The 14696-nt window shown below is 39.0% G+C and overlaps 1 long non-coding RNA gene across 1 annotated transcript; it reads right to left on the reverse strand.

Moving 5' to 3' along the window:
• Positions 1-12353, reverse strand: LOC143858170 (uncharacterized). Its single transcript, XR_013238883.1, has 4 exons — positions 12244-12353; positions 12087-12158; positions 11739-11838; positions 1-3889 (listed from the first exon to the last, which is right to left on the reverse strand). It is a non-coding gene; the product is annotated as an uncharacterized LOC143858170 (long non-coding RNA).
• Between the last annotated feature and the right edge of the window lie 2343 nt (positions 12354-14696).

The raw sequence follows: 14696 nt of genomic DNA on the forward strand, positions 1-14696 counted from the left end.
TAGACTTGGTGAGTGACTGATTTTCCTCAACTAATGAGATATTCAAGTAGTATGGTTCGGTTGCTACGAACGTTACACCTGCTCTGTGTGGTCATGTGTGTGTATATACAGATACATATGTAGATGGATAGATATAAGACTAAAAGAAAAACTAAAAAAGAGAGTAATCGGGTGTTTGTTTATAGTAGGTCTCACCTGTCCTGTGTCATTCCTTTTTCAACAACTACCAACTTGTTGAGAACAAGCAGGGGCAATTGATTTTCAATCTTCAACGTGTCCTCAAAAAGAACAACACCGATTTTATACAATCCGTGTATGCCAAAAATGGGATCATTGTGAGCATAATCTCCATAGTTAGTGTCGGCGAATTTGCGCAGGATCTCGATTAAGAAACACCCATCATGGAACATTAGCTCCAAGAATTTGTCTCTGTCCCTCCATTTGCACTCAAGCTGGTCATAAGAATCCATCAACTCTTCCACAACTTCCTCCAGAGCGTTCACATAATCAGTCATGGGTTTGTCCGATATCTTGACTAAATGAAGAACAGCTCTGACCTTATGTCCCTCCATGTGCATAAGTTGGGTTTCTCCATGATGATATGGACCCAAGGAGACGCAACGAGGGTCATATGCTTCATTATTACAAATTCTCATAAACGATGGCACTCTGTAAATACATTGATTCTTCCAGAAATTCTCATTCCAAAAATCGACAGACTGATGTAGCACCTGCAATTCACAGCTGCAAGTGGATAAAGAGTATAACTGACTACCCCATACCTTGCTGCCTTTAGCCAGGGACTTTACAGCCTCCTCCTCTGAACTAAACATGAACAATACTTCGTTCGTAGATAGGATACATGGGCAAGGAAGAGAGGGGGTATCCCGAGCTCCTTTAGCCCAGCCAAAGATCATTAAGCATCCCAGAAGTTTCCTTCCTCCTTCCTACCAAGCAGGCTTTTAGAGTATCCAACCTCATTTCCACCTCCTTACCCAAAATAGATAAGAGCAGAGAGCCACCCTCAACCAATGAGGAAATCGTCCCAGAGTCCGGCCATCGGTCATCTTCCTTATTTATCAAGAGGGCTTCTGAAATGGTGTGGTTTACATTAAGGGTTGAAGCATTTTTTTTCTTTTTTGTCTGTCCAAATGGCACCTCCGACATGTGTCCCGTCATCTGAAGTTAAGATAGTCGCAAGATAAGCAACTCCAGTCTCCAGGCCTTCGGATTGATTTCTTCTTGTTTCTTGCTTTCCACAAACCCCCTTTTGTAGATGAGGTAGTTCCAAGTAGGTGATCCTGATTCTTCTGCTTACACCATCGATAACAGCTCCGCCATTTAAAGTTACATTAAGCACACGATAAGCAGAACCAATCCCCCACCCGTCTCCGCTTCATAGATCATCGGTTCTTCCAACTACAAAGAAAATTAGAAAATTATCTCTATCTCTATAATGATGTTCACAGCGTATCATCTGACGAATCTGGTTCTTGATAAACAAGTAGCACCTCTGCCACGACATGCGAATAACATACAACTGCTGGTACTCTTGGGCACAATAATCAAAGAGATGCTGATCAACCTCCATGAACAATCCCGAATGTGGCTACATGGCATGAGTGCACATGTGCATGTGAGCCATATGGCATCCCACACCCAATATGACTCCCTCTGTGAGTGTGAGTCCGTACCGACCCATAGTCATAACCAAACTCATAAGAAGCAGTTGAATCTCAGCTACTCTCAGAAGATACAATTTCGTAACCATGAGGACCATAAATAGTGGACTCCCAACACCAACGCCAGTCAAGCTCCCACCTCCAATGCTGATGTTGTCAAAGGTGTCTGTCAAACTAGCAAAACTCCATAACGATGAGCATCCATGGACTCATCTTCTTTGTTGGTGATGCATAGCCTTCGTCGTTGTCATGCAAATACGTGTCACGCTTGTGGCTGTTCTTGTGCATCATGATCCTAGTCCTGCTTCACATGGTCAAAACCATGCTCCACTGTGAATGGACTAAGAGTAAGAGGTATGACCACCCACATTGCCTTGAACACCATATTCAGCATCCCCCCCCCACCAAAAAAAAAAAAAAAAAACTGCCAATACCTCCATCATTACCCCCCACCAGAATTTCCAGCACCAATATTCCCACGGCAATCACCATATGTGGGCGAATCCATGGATTAGTCATCAACACTATCTTGTAACGAAACTTTGATGGCAGGAGTTGGCCTTGTGTCGACGACAAGGTATCATCCTCATCTACTCCCGTCCTTGAGGCAATAAAAGTACTCAACCTACCGCCTAGCTCATCCAACATTAGCTCTCCAACATCCTCCTCCCTTGCCCATTAATATAGTAAGTCCTCATTTGCATAGAAGATGTTCACAAAGCCGATGGGTTCAGTTAATCCTTTCAGTTCTAATAAGAAAACAAGTGTTTCATCCTTAACCGAAAGGAATAATGGATACATAAAAGCTTTTGTAGATAAAGAATCAATTTCTCAAATGAGTCGCCTAGAAAGACTTCAAGCAAATTTAGAAATAGTATCCTATTACAACTCCTAATTACTAGAAGTCTTAGACCTTCTAACACATAAAAGTGATAATTGACAAACTATCTAAAACAACAGTCCCAAAATTATAAACTATGTATTCAAATCAAACACCTAAAAGATAACAGTCCTAAAAAAAATAGAAACTACTTGTAAGAAAGAAACAACTTCCTAGCTGAACACCAAAAACTAAAACTAAAACTGACTAAGTAAAGGAATCTTCACATGACAAAGCTCACTGTAGACCCAAGGATGTGTGATAACCCAAAATATGGCAAGTAAATACCCACGATTGTTGATGGAAATGAAAGTCGCAAATCGAAAGAAATATCCCTCCCCGTCATGCAGCTCTTGTTCTTGGTTCAATATTTCATGGGTGCTCCCTGTGGGTCCCTCTTTCGAGCATGTTGCTTCCTTCTCTTGCCTTTCGCAAAGACTTGGTCTTCATCACTTTTCCTCAAAATCTCAAATCTTATTAAGCCCATTTAGGATTTTTCCAAACTTGCACACCATCTTATGCAGCTAACCCTGAGCCAAGTCAATGGTTACATGCCTCGAAAACTGAACGATATTACAAGTTTGTTTTAACCATGTGCCATGAGAAGCAAACACTGGGAGTATACATTTTGTATCAATTTTGTGTGTAAGTGACTGTCATCACTTTTCATAACCAAGTAACTTGACTGTAATTTTCTGGTTCTGACTCATTCTGTATCAACTAAAATATCCCCACGGCACCAATATGAGACTTCTCAAACCTAAACAAAGTCTGCCTGCCTGACAAAATGCCACAACTTTTTAGCCCTAGGACTTCATATGCACTAAATGACAGGCTGGAGTGGTTGACAATACATCTATGAAATTTTTAATTTCTTGTGGCGATGTGAATTTTCCATGCTAAGAGAAACTCAATTCAGAAATTCTTCTAAACTTTTCCAGGGCTTTCTCATGTAATATCCATTATCCACAAGATAATCCAAAGACTAATTTGAGGATTTTGCACCACCACAACACCACTAGTAGGAAAGAACAAAGAAAGAATGAATAGATAATGCATTACAATTTCTTACAAAACCTGTAAATGAACCTATAAACAACAAGATTGGATCGATTTTAGAAGAACCAACTAACTAAAGGGACAATTGAATACAATGGTCCAAGAGAAAACAAATCATAGTATACTTCAATAATGCAATAAAGATTAAACAGTGACAGTGAGAAAGTATGACCTTTTATTTGATAGCGTAACTCCCAGATGGCATCCTTGTTCTCCTCCAAAACCTCTGCAACGGCGCATTCAATTTCTTCAATGGAAACATCGACTCCTGCTTGCAAGGGAGACTGTATGAGTCACTAAAAGAAACCTAAAATACAAAATTAAAAAAAAAGCATATAAAACAATACCAAAGGAGAGAGCCATTACAGGAATTTGAAGTATAAAGTACCATTTATTGATGAGCTGAATTAACAGATATAACACATGCTATGAAACTTCCAAAATACTGCAATGCAAACTTTGGTGCAATCATGAAAGTTGGCAGTAATATGGGCCTTAGATAAAAGAAACTCATACGTTTCCCAATCATCTAATCAGATTCTCTCATATCAGATCAATTTTTCAACTTGAGGAATGTTGGTTTAGGAATGAGATGGGAAATGCAGTGAGGGCTTGGAAACAAGTAGATAGAAGTATGTCCCTAGCTAAACTTACCTGAACCTCTAGAGTCTCGTTAGGAATAAAAAGCTCTTGTCTTGTTGTGAGATTTATTTGTTTTCCCGAGGGGTGGGTATTCTTCCGTCATAACCTAAAGGATGATGAGTTTAACAGTCCTTGTTTGTTGGAACTAGGAAAGTGTGTATGTTTCTCGGGGAAAGAGAGAGAGAAGTATGAGCTCTGGATCCGAAAGGATATTTTTCTGTCAAATTGTTCTTCAAGCTTCTTTGCAATGAGGGAAGATTTACTTTGAGGTGGCAGAGACTAGCATGCCCCTGTTCTGTGACATATTCAAGCTTTTTGGCATTCCCCTGTTCCATCACATATTCAAGCTTACTTGTGGTCATTGCTGTTAAATAAGATGAGGGCCTTGGATAGGCTTCAAAGGTGAGCTGTTTCCACGTTGCCAACACATGTACTCCATGTTTGTAAGCGGAAGAATCAATTGACGAATCTGTTCATGCAGTATGAGGTATCAAGCAAGGTGACGATTGTTGTTGGTGCAGAACTCAAAGCAAGGTTTTAAATTTCGGTTTCGGCTATAATTTCGGCATTCACCGAAACCGAAATTTCGGTCGAAATTCGGCAGAAGCTAACGAAATGCCTGATTTTTCTCCCGAAATTTAGGTAATTTGGGCTGAAATTCTGGAAAGAAATAAAAATAATATTATTTTATTGAAATTTCAACCGTAATTGACGAAATTTCGACCAAAATTTATTACGTTTCAGGGATTTCGATTTCGGAACGTTTCGGTTTCAGTGTTGAACGAAATCCGAAAAATCCGAAATTTCGGATTTCGGTCGAAATTTAAAACCTTGCATCAAAGGACTAATACTTCACTGATACCAACCTAATGTAGGAGTGAGGACGGATCTATGGAAGGGACATTAGTAGTGAAAAAGATTGGCGAAAACTGTTACTCAAAAAAAAAAAGGATGGGTGAAAATTAGGGTTTTGAATCCTAAAATATGTGCTTATATTAAAAAAATATTTCTATTAGGTTTAGGCTAGGTTTGGAGGGGTGCATATGTATGCCGAGAAGGTGCAGTAAGGGTTTTGGGTGAGATCAAGGTTTTAAATTTCAGTTTCAGTTTTGGCCATCATCAAAACTGAAATATTTCAGCTTCGGTATAGAATTTATGCTTAAATCGTGTAAAATCACGGAAACATTTCAGTACAAAATCACAACGGCAATAGATTTTCTTTTAATTTTTTGACCTTTTTTTAGAAATATCTCAAAGGAATCTCATGGTTCTTCTCTTTTCTACAAGTAGAGTTGATTTTTGTCAGGGCTTCCGTTGAAATGTTTTGTTTTTTATCTAAAAAGTTGCATGTTTCGTATTTTTCGACCAAAACATTAATGAAATTTCGAAATTTCGGACGAAATTCCAAAATTTTGGGCAAAATCTAGTATATTTCTGAATCCAAGTAGATTCCGTTTCGGTAGCAGCCGAAATCAAAATATTTCAGCCCAAACGAAATGTTTAGGCCAAAATTTTAAATGATGAGCAAGATTAAGAGATACAGGATTTAGGTTGAGATGGGAAAGGTAAAACAATAAAAAATTAGGGTTTTGAATTTTATCAAAGGAAAGAATATTTCTGATTCCTGAGTGGATTGTTTTTACATAGGAAGCCAAGAAAAGAATAGATAAAATAGGAGAAATCTAGGGCGTGTTCGGAAACCCTTATTAAATGAGGTTTTCCGTTTTGATAGATGACGCAAATGTGAGAAACGAAAAAAATTGCAAAAGTGGGTGTTCAGCAATCACAACCTGCTAGGTCCGTTTCCACCAAATTTGCCTTTTTCACCCTTAAAAGATGGGATTCTGTAGAGTGACTAGGAGTTGCTTCCCCAGATTCTCATCAATCTGTTTTGGGCCCAACTTTGTACTAGGGAATGAGAATCATTGCCGAACACGCCCCTAGATTTCAAGTAATGAAAAAAATAAGATACTTACCTCAAGTCATCCCACCAAGACTTTTCTTTGGCATCTTACCAAAGATGGTGAAGATATAGATAGAATCACACAAGCAATCTGGAGGCTTCGCACCAGGAGTACTTCTGGCCACCTTTTGATTGAAAGAAAACAACAGATCATTTAGGAACAAGACTAATATTGTTCAAAAGATACGTTGGAATATTAAGGACTCAATCATTAGGAGTCTTCTATTTCTTTTTCCAGGTTGCAGTCCAAAAGGGAAGTGAGATTATCAATTGCCATATTCTGATGATGATTTCTACTGTGAGATAGTGCCCGTCACCATCCAACACTAAGCTAAATTTCCACGGGTACTCCATGGGTAATCCACGGTCGGCAAGTGCGGGAAACGTGTTTAGAGACAAGAATGGGATTACTCATTATCCGTTCTGTGATCTAATTGATAGAATTGATTCCAATGAGGGACAGATTGGAGCCTTGATAACAGGACTGAGAATATTAAAGTGGGAGTTTAGTGCTCCTCTCATCTGAAGGTGATTCATCAAATGAGATTTTGGGAATAGAAGAAGCATGGGACCGTGGACATTAGCCTCTGTTATTGATGAGATTGTCGATGTTTGTACTGTTGCAAATGTTTCATTCACTTGCACACCAAGATCAGCCAATGACATTGTTGATTCATTGGCTAAATCTGGTGTCTGTAGGGATCATTTGTATGAAGGACAACCTCTAGTCCTATGTAATCTTCGGTTCTTTTTCTTTAGGATATCAATTATCTTTACAGAAAATCTCCCCAGAACTGAAAGAATTGGATGCTAAATTAATTTTACTCTAAATATGAGAAGTTCTATAGATGCTTTAGCCTAGGACAATAGGTACAAGAAGGGTTTTCAGCTTGGAAACCTTCGAAGCAGGAGTTTAGCACTTTCAATGATGATATTATATGTATTGTAGGGAATATCTGTAAAACATTCGTTTTGTTAGATAAACGGGGGAAGTGACTCTACTTTGGTTTGTAATTCTAAATCTATCTAGTAAGGGAATGAATCTGTGTGCCCTTGTCTCCCATCACATGGAGCAATATGGCCCCAAAAGGTAATAAACCTAATTTTAATGGAGGAGCATCACTAAGACCTTCAAATGAACTTTTGACCTTGTCTAAAAAAAGGAGGCTTGTTGGGGTTGTTCTTTAGTCATAACATAAAAGATGATGAGTTTAACACTGTTCTTATAACCTTGTTTGTTGGAAAGTGTATGTTCACAGGGGAAAAGAGATAGACGAGTATTTATGGGAACCGTTCTAGGACCCACATTAAAATTTAAGTCTCATTTAGGTCCTTTAAGTTATAGTAGGGGTACCACGGTCTTTTTCCATCAACATCACTTAGTTTATTTAAGTTATCGGTGTTTAAAATGGGGTCTACAACTCAACTCAACTCAACTAAGCCTTTGTCCCAAACTAGTTGGGGTCGGCTGTATCCTTTAAAATGGGGTCTACAAATACATTACGAAAATCTTGATAAGGGTAATTAAGTCATTACCATTCAAAAAAGGGGTAATTAAGTCATTTGCAATTAGTCGCTTAAGTTTAAGTGACCCCAAGGGCACACCCTTCCAACTTAAAGAAGTCTATTGGTCTATTTGAAGAGGTGGATTAAGTCTTGGACTTGGGGTCTATTAACTACCAACTTCTCCAAAAAGCTTAAGCTATTGGAGAAAGGCGTTACTTATCTTTTATACTTTTAAAACTCCCCCTTGCACGTGTGGCCCACTTGCCAAACACGTGGCACATGTGGTCCCACTTTGGGCCGACCATCGCATGTGGATTTTGCTATCCGAGAGGTTTGAACTTGAGAACTTTAGCTCTGATACCATGTTAACTTACCAACTTCTCCAAAAGCTTAAACTATTGGAGAAAGGCGTTATTTATCTTTTATACTTTTAACAGGGTCCAAGTTTTATTTGTCTGTAAATGTAAAATTGCAATTTGCTCTCTATCTTGGATGAATGCATGCGAAGAAGACCCTAAGGGGTAATCCCTCTCCCCTTTATTTTTTTTCTCTGATATTTAACTTAATTTTTATTTTTATTTTTTTTGCTCCAATCCTCTTTATTTTCAGTTCTTGATCTTTACATATTATTATTAACCCCGTCGTCCATTAGCCTAATCCAGTGTTGCATGGATTCGAATTCGCGTGTCAAGATCCAACACGGATTTGAGGTGTCGGATTTGGCAAACCCCCAAAAGTAGGATTCGGATTCGGTAATTTTAAAATAAAATAAAATGTTCACTATTTAAAATTCAATTATATGAGGAGAAGATGAGAAAGCACCGCTTAAGATGGTTTGAGCATAACCAACATAGGCCTTTGGATGCTCTAGTGAGAAGAAGTGACTAATGCCAAGTTGATGGAGTAAAACTGTAAAAAGAGGAAGGGGCAGATCGAAAACAACTTGGGTAGAAACAATGAGGAAAGAATTGAGGGCTAGGAACATAACAGAGAATATGACCTTTGGATAGGAGAGAAATGAAGAAAATGATCCATGTAGATGAACCCAACTAATGTCGGGATTAGACTTAGTCAATTTGAGCCGGGTAGACTCTTTCACCTTCTTAATGAAAATTTTCTAAAGGATTCATTAGTCGACCCCAACTAGTTTGGGACAAAGGCTTAGTTGAGTTGAGTTGAGTTGAGTTGAGTTGAGTGTGTGTGTGTGGGGGGTGGGGGGGGGGGGGGGGGGGGGAGGATTTGCTACCATCCACCACAGAAGGCATTTCACAAAGCGTCTGTTGCATGAGAGGGCAGCCAAATAGGCTCAGATTTTGTCTTATTCATTTAATTCATCTGAGGTGGTTGCTCTCTCTTGCAACAGACACTCCGCGAAATGCCTACTGCGATGGACGCTAGCAAATCCCTATGCATATATATTCATGAAAAAATTGAAGGTAGAGAGGGTAGACTCTGGTTGAGGCGAGTTTTGCATTAAGAAAGTTGGGAAGGAGGAAGGGGACGGATGTTCAAGGGTCGAGGAGCTAGGGTTTTTATTAAAAGAGTACCGGTTGTGCTTTCATATTAAAAAAGTTAGGAAGAAAATACGTTTAAAGGGAAAATATATAGGATTCACATTTCAAAAGAGACAACGATGAATCGGATTCGCCCGAAAAAAACAAGATTCATGCGGGACACAGCTACGACAAGAATCCGGGTGCGTCCCACGTGAATCCATGTCCGATTCGGATGCAGAGACGTGTCGACATGGATTCGGCATAGGGGGGCAAAGAATCCATGCAACATAGGTCTCATCAAAACCATTGTTTGCACCTTCCCGACACATTCCTAGCATGCATATGCACCCTTCTAAATCTACGCTAAACCTAGTAGAAATATTTTTCCAATCTAATCACATATTTTAGGACCCAAAACCCTAATTTTCACCCTTAACGTCCCTTTCATAGATTCGTCCTACACCAACTTGTTATTGAGCTGCATGCATAATGATCTTTCCGTACCCATCTGTCATCAATTATGTACTCTGGACCCAAAAGGAGCTTTTTCCTTTAAATCTTTCTTCAAGCTTCTTTGCGAGAAGGGAGGATTTACTTTGAGGTGACAGAGACTTTGGCAGTTTGGCATGCCCTTGTTCTGCATTCAAGCTTTCTCGTGGTTATTGTTGTTAAAGAATATTAGTACCATGGATAGGCTTCAAAGGGGAGGTGTTTCCATATTGCCAACAAATATACTACATGTTTGGAAGCAGAGGAATCAATTGACCATCTAGTCATGCATTGTGAGGTATCAAGCAAGGTGAGGATTGTCTTTCAGTATGGTTTGACATCCAATGGGTAATGCTGAAATCATTTCATGGCCTCTTTGAAGCGCGGAGGTGCATTCATCTTGGCTCTCTAGGACGATGTCTATGGCAGAAGTCTTTGTATAGAACTTCCTAGTGTATTAAGGCGGCAACCATTATTCGCACTCTATCGAAGGAGTTTGTTGTTTCTCTTTTCAGGTTATAGCCCAGAAGTGGAGTGAGACTATCAATTGCCAAATTCTGAAGAAGATTCCTACTGTGTGGAAGTGTTCGCCGCCATCCATCAGTGAGCTAAATTTCAACGCGTGTTCCATGGATAATCCAAGGTCAGTGAGTGTGGGAAGTGTATTTAGCGACATGAATGGGACTGCTAGTTATTCGTTCTCCAATTCAATTAGTGGAAATGATTCCAATGAGGCTGAGATCAGAGCCTTGTTAATAGGATGGAGAATATTCAAAAGGGAGTTTAGTGCTCCTCTCATCTGAAGGTGATTCATCGATTGGGATTTTGTGGGTGGAAGGATCGCGAGACCATGGAGATTAGTCAATGTTATTGATGACATTGTCGACCTTTGTAATTTCACAAATGTTTAATTCTCTCGCATACCTACATCAAGCAACGACCTTGCTGATTCATTGGCTAAATCCGGTAGGGACCATTTGTATGAGGGGCAACCTCTACCCCTACATAATCTTTTGTTCTTTTTCTTCAAAACACACACACACACACACACACACACACACACACACACACACACACACACACACATATATATAAAGGATATATGGTTTGTGAGCTAGAGCTCAGCCTGAGATGGTTTGTTAGGAACACCCTATCTATGTGAGGTCCTATAGAATGAATGGGTTGGATGAGTCAAAGAACATGGAGATGGTGTATTTGTGAGCTCTAGCTCACGAACCGCGCCCCCATATATAAATCAGTTATCTTTAAAAAAAACATGTCTTTCCAAAATAGATAATTTGGATGCTAAATTAATTTTATTTTAAAAAACAGGAAGCCTGATAGATGCCTTAGGCTAGGAGAATAGGAACGTGGAGGGTTTTCAATTTGGAAACATTGGAAACAAGAGTTTAGCACCTACAATGACAATATTAAGGTTATTGTGGGGAATGGCTATAAAAAACTCGTTTTGTTGGATAAAAGCGGGGAGGGAGTCTACATTTTTGTTGGAATTTCCAAATCTATTTAGTAAGGGAATGAATCTGTGTGCCCTTGTCTCCCATTACATGGACCAATATGCCCCCAAAAGGTGATAAACCCAATTTTAAGGGAGGACCTATCACTAAGAGCTTCAAATGAACTTTTTACCTTCTCTAGAAAATTTAAGAGTGTTTTCATCCCATCATCCAGTTAGTCTGACGAGATAATTTGACCCACAGCTCAAAAAGGTGATTTTTGGGTTAAGTCATATTACTCTCTGGCGTAATTTTTCCAAGCCTTGGCGCGAGTTAGCCCACTGTTTCAACTAAGTATCACAAACATGGAGGACTGTTCAACTCAAGAATGAGTAAACTAGTGACCAGATAGAACAATGATTATACACATTGATCACTTGTGTCTACAAATATACGATAAATTCTGCTCATAACATCATGGATTCATGGTTTTATGAAAAAACAGGGACTATACGCTAAGTAAACATTAAGACACTAAGAGAAAAACATTATAGCACATAGACATACCTACACCACAGGCTACTTCAAAGTCATTCAATTGAAAATTATCTGGACCAACACTTTTAAGAAATGACAAAGCTGATTCTAACCGTGTTGGATTTTTAATCTGCAATAAGTACACTTCATAATGAGAATACTGGAACTGCAGTAAGTTTCTTGAAAAAGAAAACAATCACAAATATGTTTTGCGAACAAAATATTTCCAATTTAAGTAAAAATTAGTGCAAAATCAACTTCTCCAATGGTCCCAATCAAACAGTGTGCAAATTATATTGAATTTTTCTTATCATTCTTCAAAATATTGTGCAAATTGTTGAAGTTGGATGAAAAAAATAGGGATCACCAAGATTCAACCTTTGTTGAGACAATGTATTCGAGTAAAGTTGGCCTATGAACAAGTGCATTAGCTGGAAAGTTCGTTGCCACCTGCTCCATTTAAATAAGCACCGATATCACAAACCATTATAAAACATCTCTAATAAAAACTTTTGGTAACAACTAAAATGATTACCGTGTATAAAAGATTTCCAACAGCCTTGCTACATCCATTTTCCACAGAAGCCTGTGAAAAAAGGGGGAAAAATGAAAGAACTTCCCCTTTTAAAAATTCTGACTAAGAAAATGACAAAATATTATTGTAAATGCACATTAAAATACTCTCCAACATCTATGTTACATTAAGACTATTAGACACTGTACAGTCCCTTCAAGCCTGCTCGAAAAAGCCAAAAATCAATCTCCCAAGAAACAGCATTTGGATATAGCTCACACGATGGCACAATGTGATAGTACAAAATATTTTAAGAATAATCTAGAACAAGCAATTTTCAGAAAAAAAATCTAGAACAAGCATGGAGCTAGATGGAAAGAAAAAATGAGATAGATGCATCTTCATGGTATGTCAAAGGTGCCTTACATGAAAGACTTAAGTACTTTGAAAAGGCAAACACATTACACATGTACATCTGCTTGAACTTATCTTTAGCATCTACATCTGCCCCTTTAGGGATTAATTATTATGGGAAAATATGGAGACTGGTGTGAGTCGGCAGGACGACAGCTGGGAAGGGGAGTTTGGGGGCATGGTAGTAGGTGTGCTGTGTTAAAGGTGTTTTCTCATCATTCACCAGGGTGGGACAGAAACGGGTTAAGGCTTTGGAAGGATTTGTGGCTGAGTCAATTCCCACTATGCCATGCTTATCCAAGTTTCTATATGGTAGTGAATGAGCAGAGGGTTCATGCCATTAATTGCTATGGGTGAGGGGTGGTGTGGTGTGGTCTTGGTCCTTAGCAGTAAATTGAACGATGAGGTGATAGTTTTTACTTGATTTTCTTAGTCAGGGGTGGTGTGGTGTGGTTTTGATCCTTAGCAGTAAATTGAACAATGAGGAGAGAGTTTTTACTTGAATTTGTTAGTCGTTGGATGTGTTTTCCTCCTTCCTTAATGATAGGAGGATTTGGTCATTGGATCCTTGTTGTACGTTCTTGGTTTGTTTGTTATTTCGATGGCTCATTAGAGGATGACCCCCTCTTTCAATTGGATAGAGGTTTGGAGATCTTTTGCACCGCCTAAGGTGCAAAACCTTTGTTAGAAGACGGCTCATCAAAATATCAATACATCAATGTCTTAAATAGAAATATCTGTCATTTGTTGAATAAATGTGTTTTGTGCAAGATGGATGAAGAGTATCACAATCATATTCCCGCTCATTGCAAGTTGGCTTAGAATGTTTGGACTGTTGGTTGTTTAGACAATTACTAGAGGGGTGGAATTATAGCCACCTAGGGAAGAAAGGCTGAAGATTAAGGCTTATGATCCCTAATGTGGGTTGCTTGGGTTTAATGGAACGAAAGAAATAAGACATTTGAAGGCAAAATCACTTGCTCAGGTCATTTGGGAGGTCCTAAAGCCTCATTTATTCATGTACCATTGAGAAGGAGGAGCTTAGTGGATATTCTAACCAACATTTTCATAGAAAATGGGAGTTGACTACTATGGGTAAGCATGGGAAGAAGGACATGAAACATAAATGACCCTCTCCCCCTCTCTTCCCAACTCTGCCACTCCTGTTGCCTCCCAGTACCCTTAAGCTCAACTTTGATGGTACATCTTTGGATAACCCGTGTCCAGTGGGCATTAGGGGGTGAATTGTAGAATCAGTTAGGAAACATGGTGTCATTCTCTCAGGTCCAACTTGGTGGAAGGATTCTAACAAGGCGGAGGCATGTGGACTTTTGAGTTTTGACAGGGATTAAGCTTCTTGTCATTGATTATGTAAGTAACCTTAGTGAAAAGGGGAACTTTTCCAATGGCATATTGTCCGGCCCATGGAGCTTAGTCACCACTAGGATGAGAATACAGAACATTGAATTTGGAACAATTTTTCTATTTCTTATATTCCTAGATTGCAGACTTCCCGAGTAAAGGGGGGTTGTTCGAGGAGTTTCTTTGTATGCAGGGAAGCCTCTAACCGTTATACAATTTTGCTTCCTTTCAGTACTTTTATAATTTTGCTTTCATTGAGTTAATAAAGTTTTCTTCAACATCTCAAAAAAAAAAGAGTTGATTGGCCAAACTTGCTCAAAATAGCAGCAAACAAAATTATCGGATCATCAATGTATTGCAAAAGGAAAATCGATATTGCCTAGGTTAATCTCAAAATCTAAGATAATAGCCTATTGCAGCCCATGCTTTGAGCAAAAAGAGCACTAAGCCCAGCCCCAATCCATTATCGAGGAGTGCCTAAATTAGAAAGAAAAATAAAAGAAGACGAGGAAAGAGTGGACAGCAATGATGATGTCATCGATACTTAGGTTGCAACTTGGGTAGAGTAAAACCTGATTCGCATCAGCCCAACCAAAAAATACCCCAAAATGGGTTCAGAAATCCTGGGTCTTGAGATGGAATAATTTTCAGGTTGAAAAAACTGAACCAATCTTGGGTCGGGTTGGTTTTAAAGCAAA

The sequence above is a fragment of the Tasmannia lanceolata genome, unplaced genomic scaffold, assembly GCF_043159265.1.
Source record: "Tasmannia lanceolata isolate RefF3 unplaced genomic scaffold, GAP_Taslan_0.1 ptg000025l, whole genome shotgun sequence".
Lineage (NCBI taxonomy): Eukaryota > Viridiplantae > Streptophyta > Magnoliopsida > Canellales > Winteraceae > Tasmannia > Tasmannia lanceolata.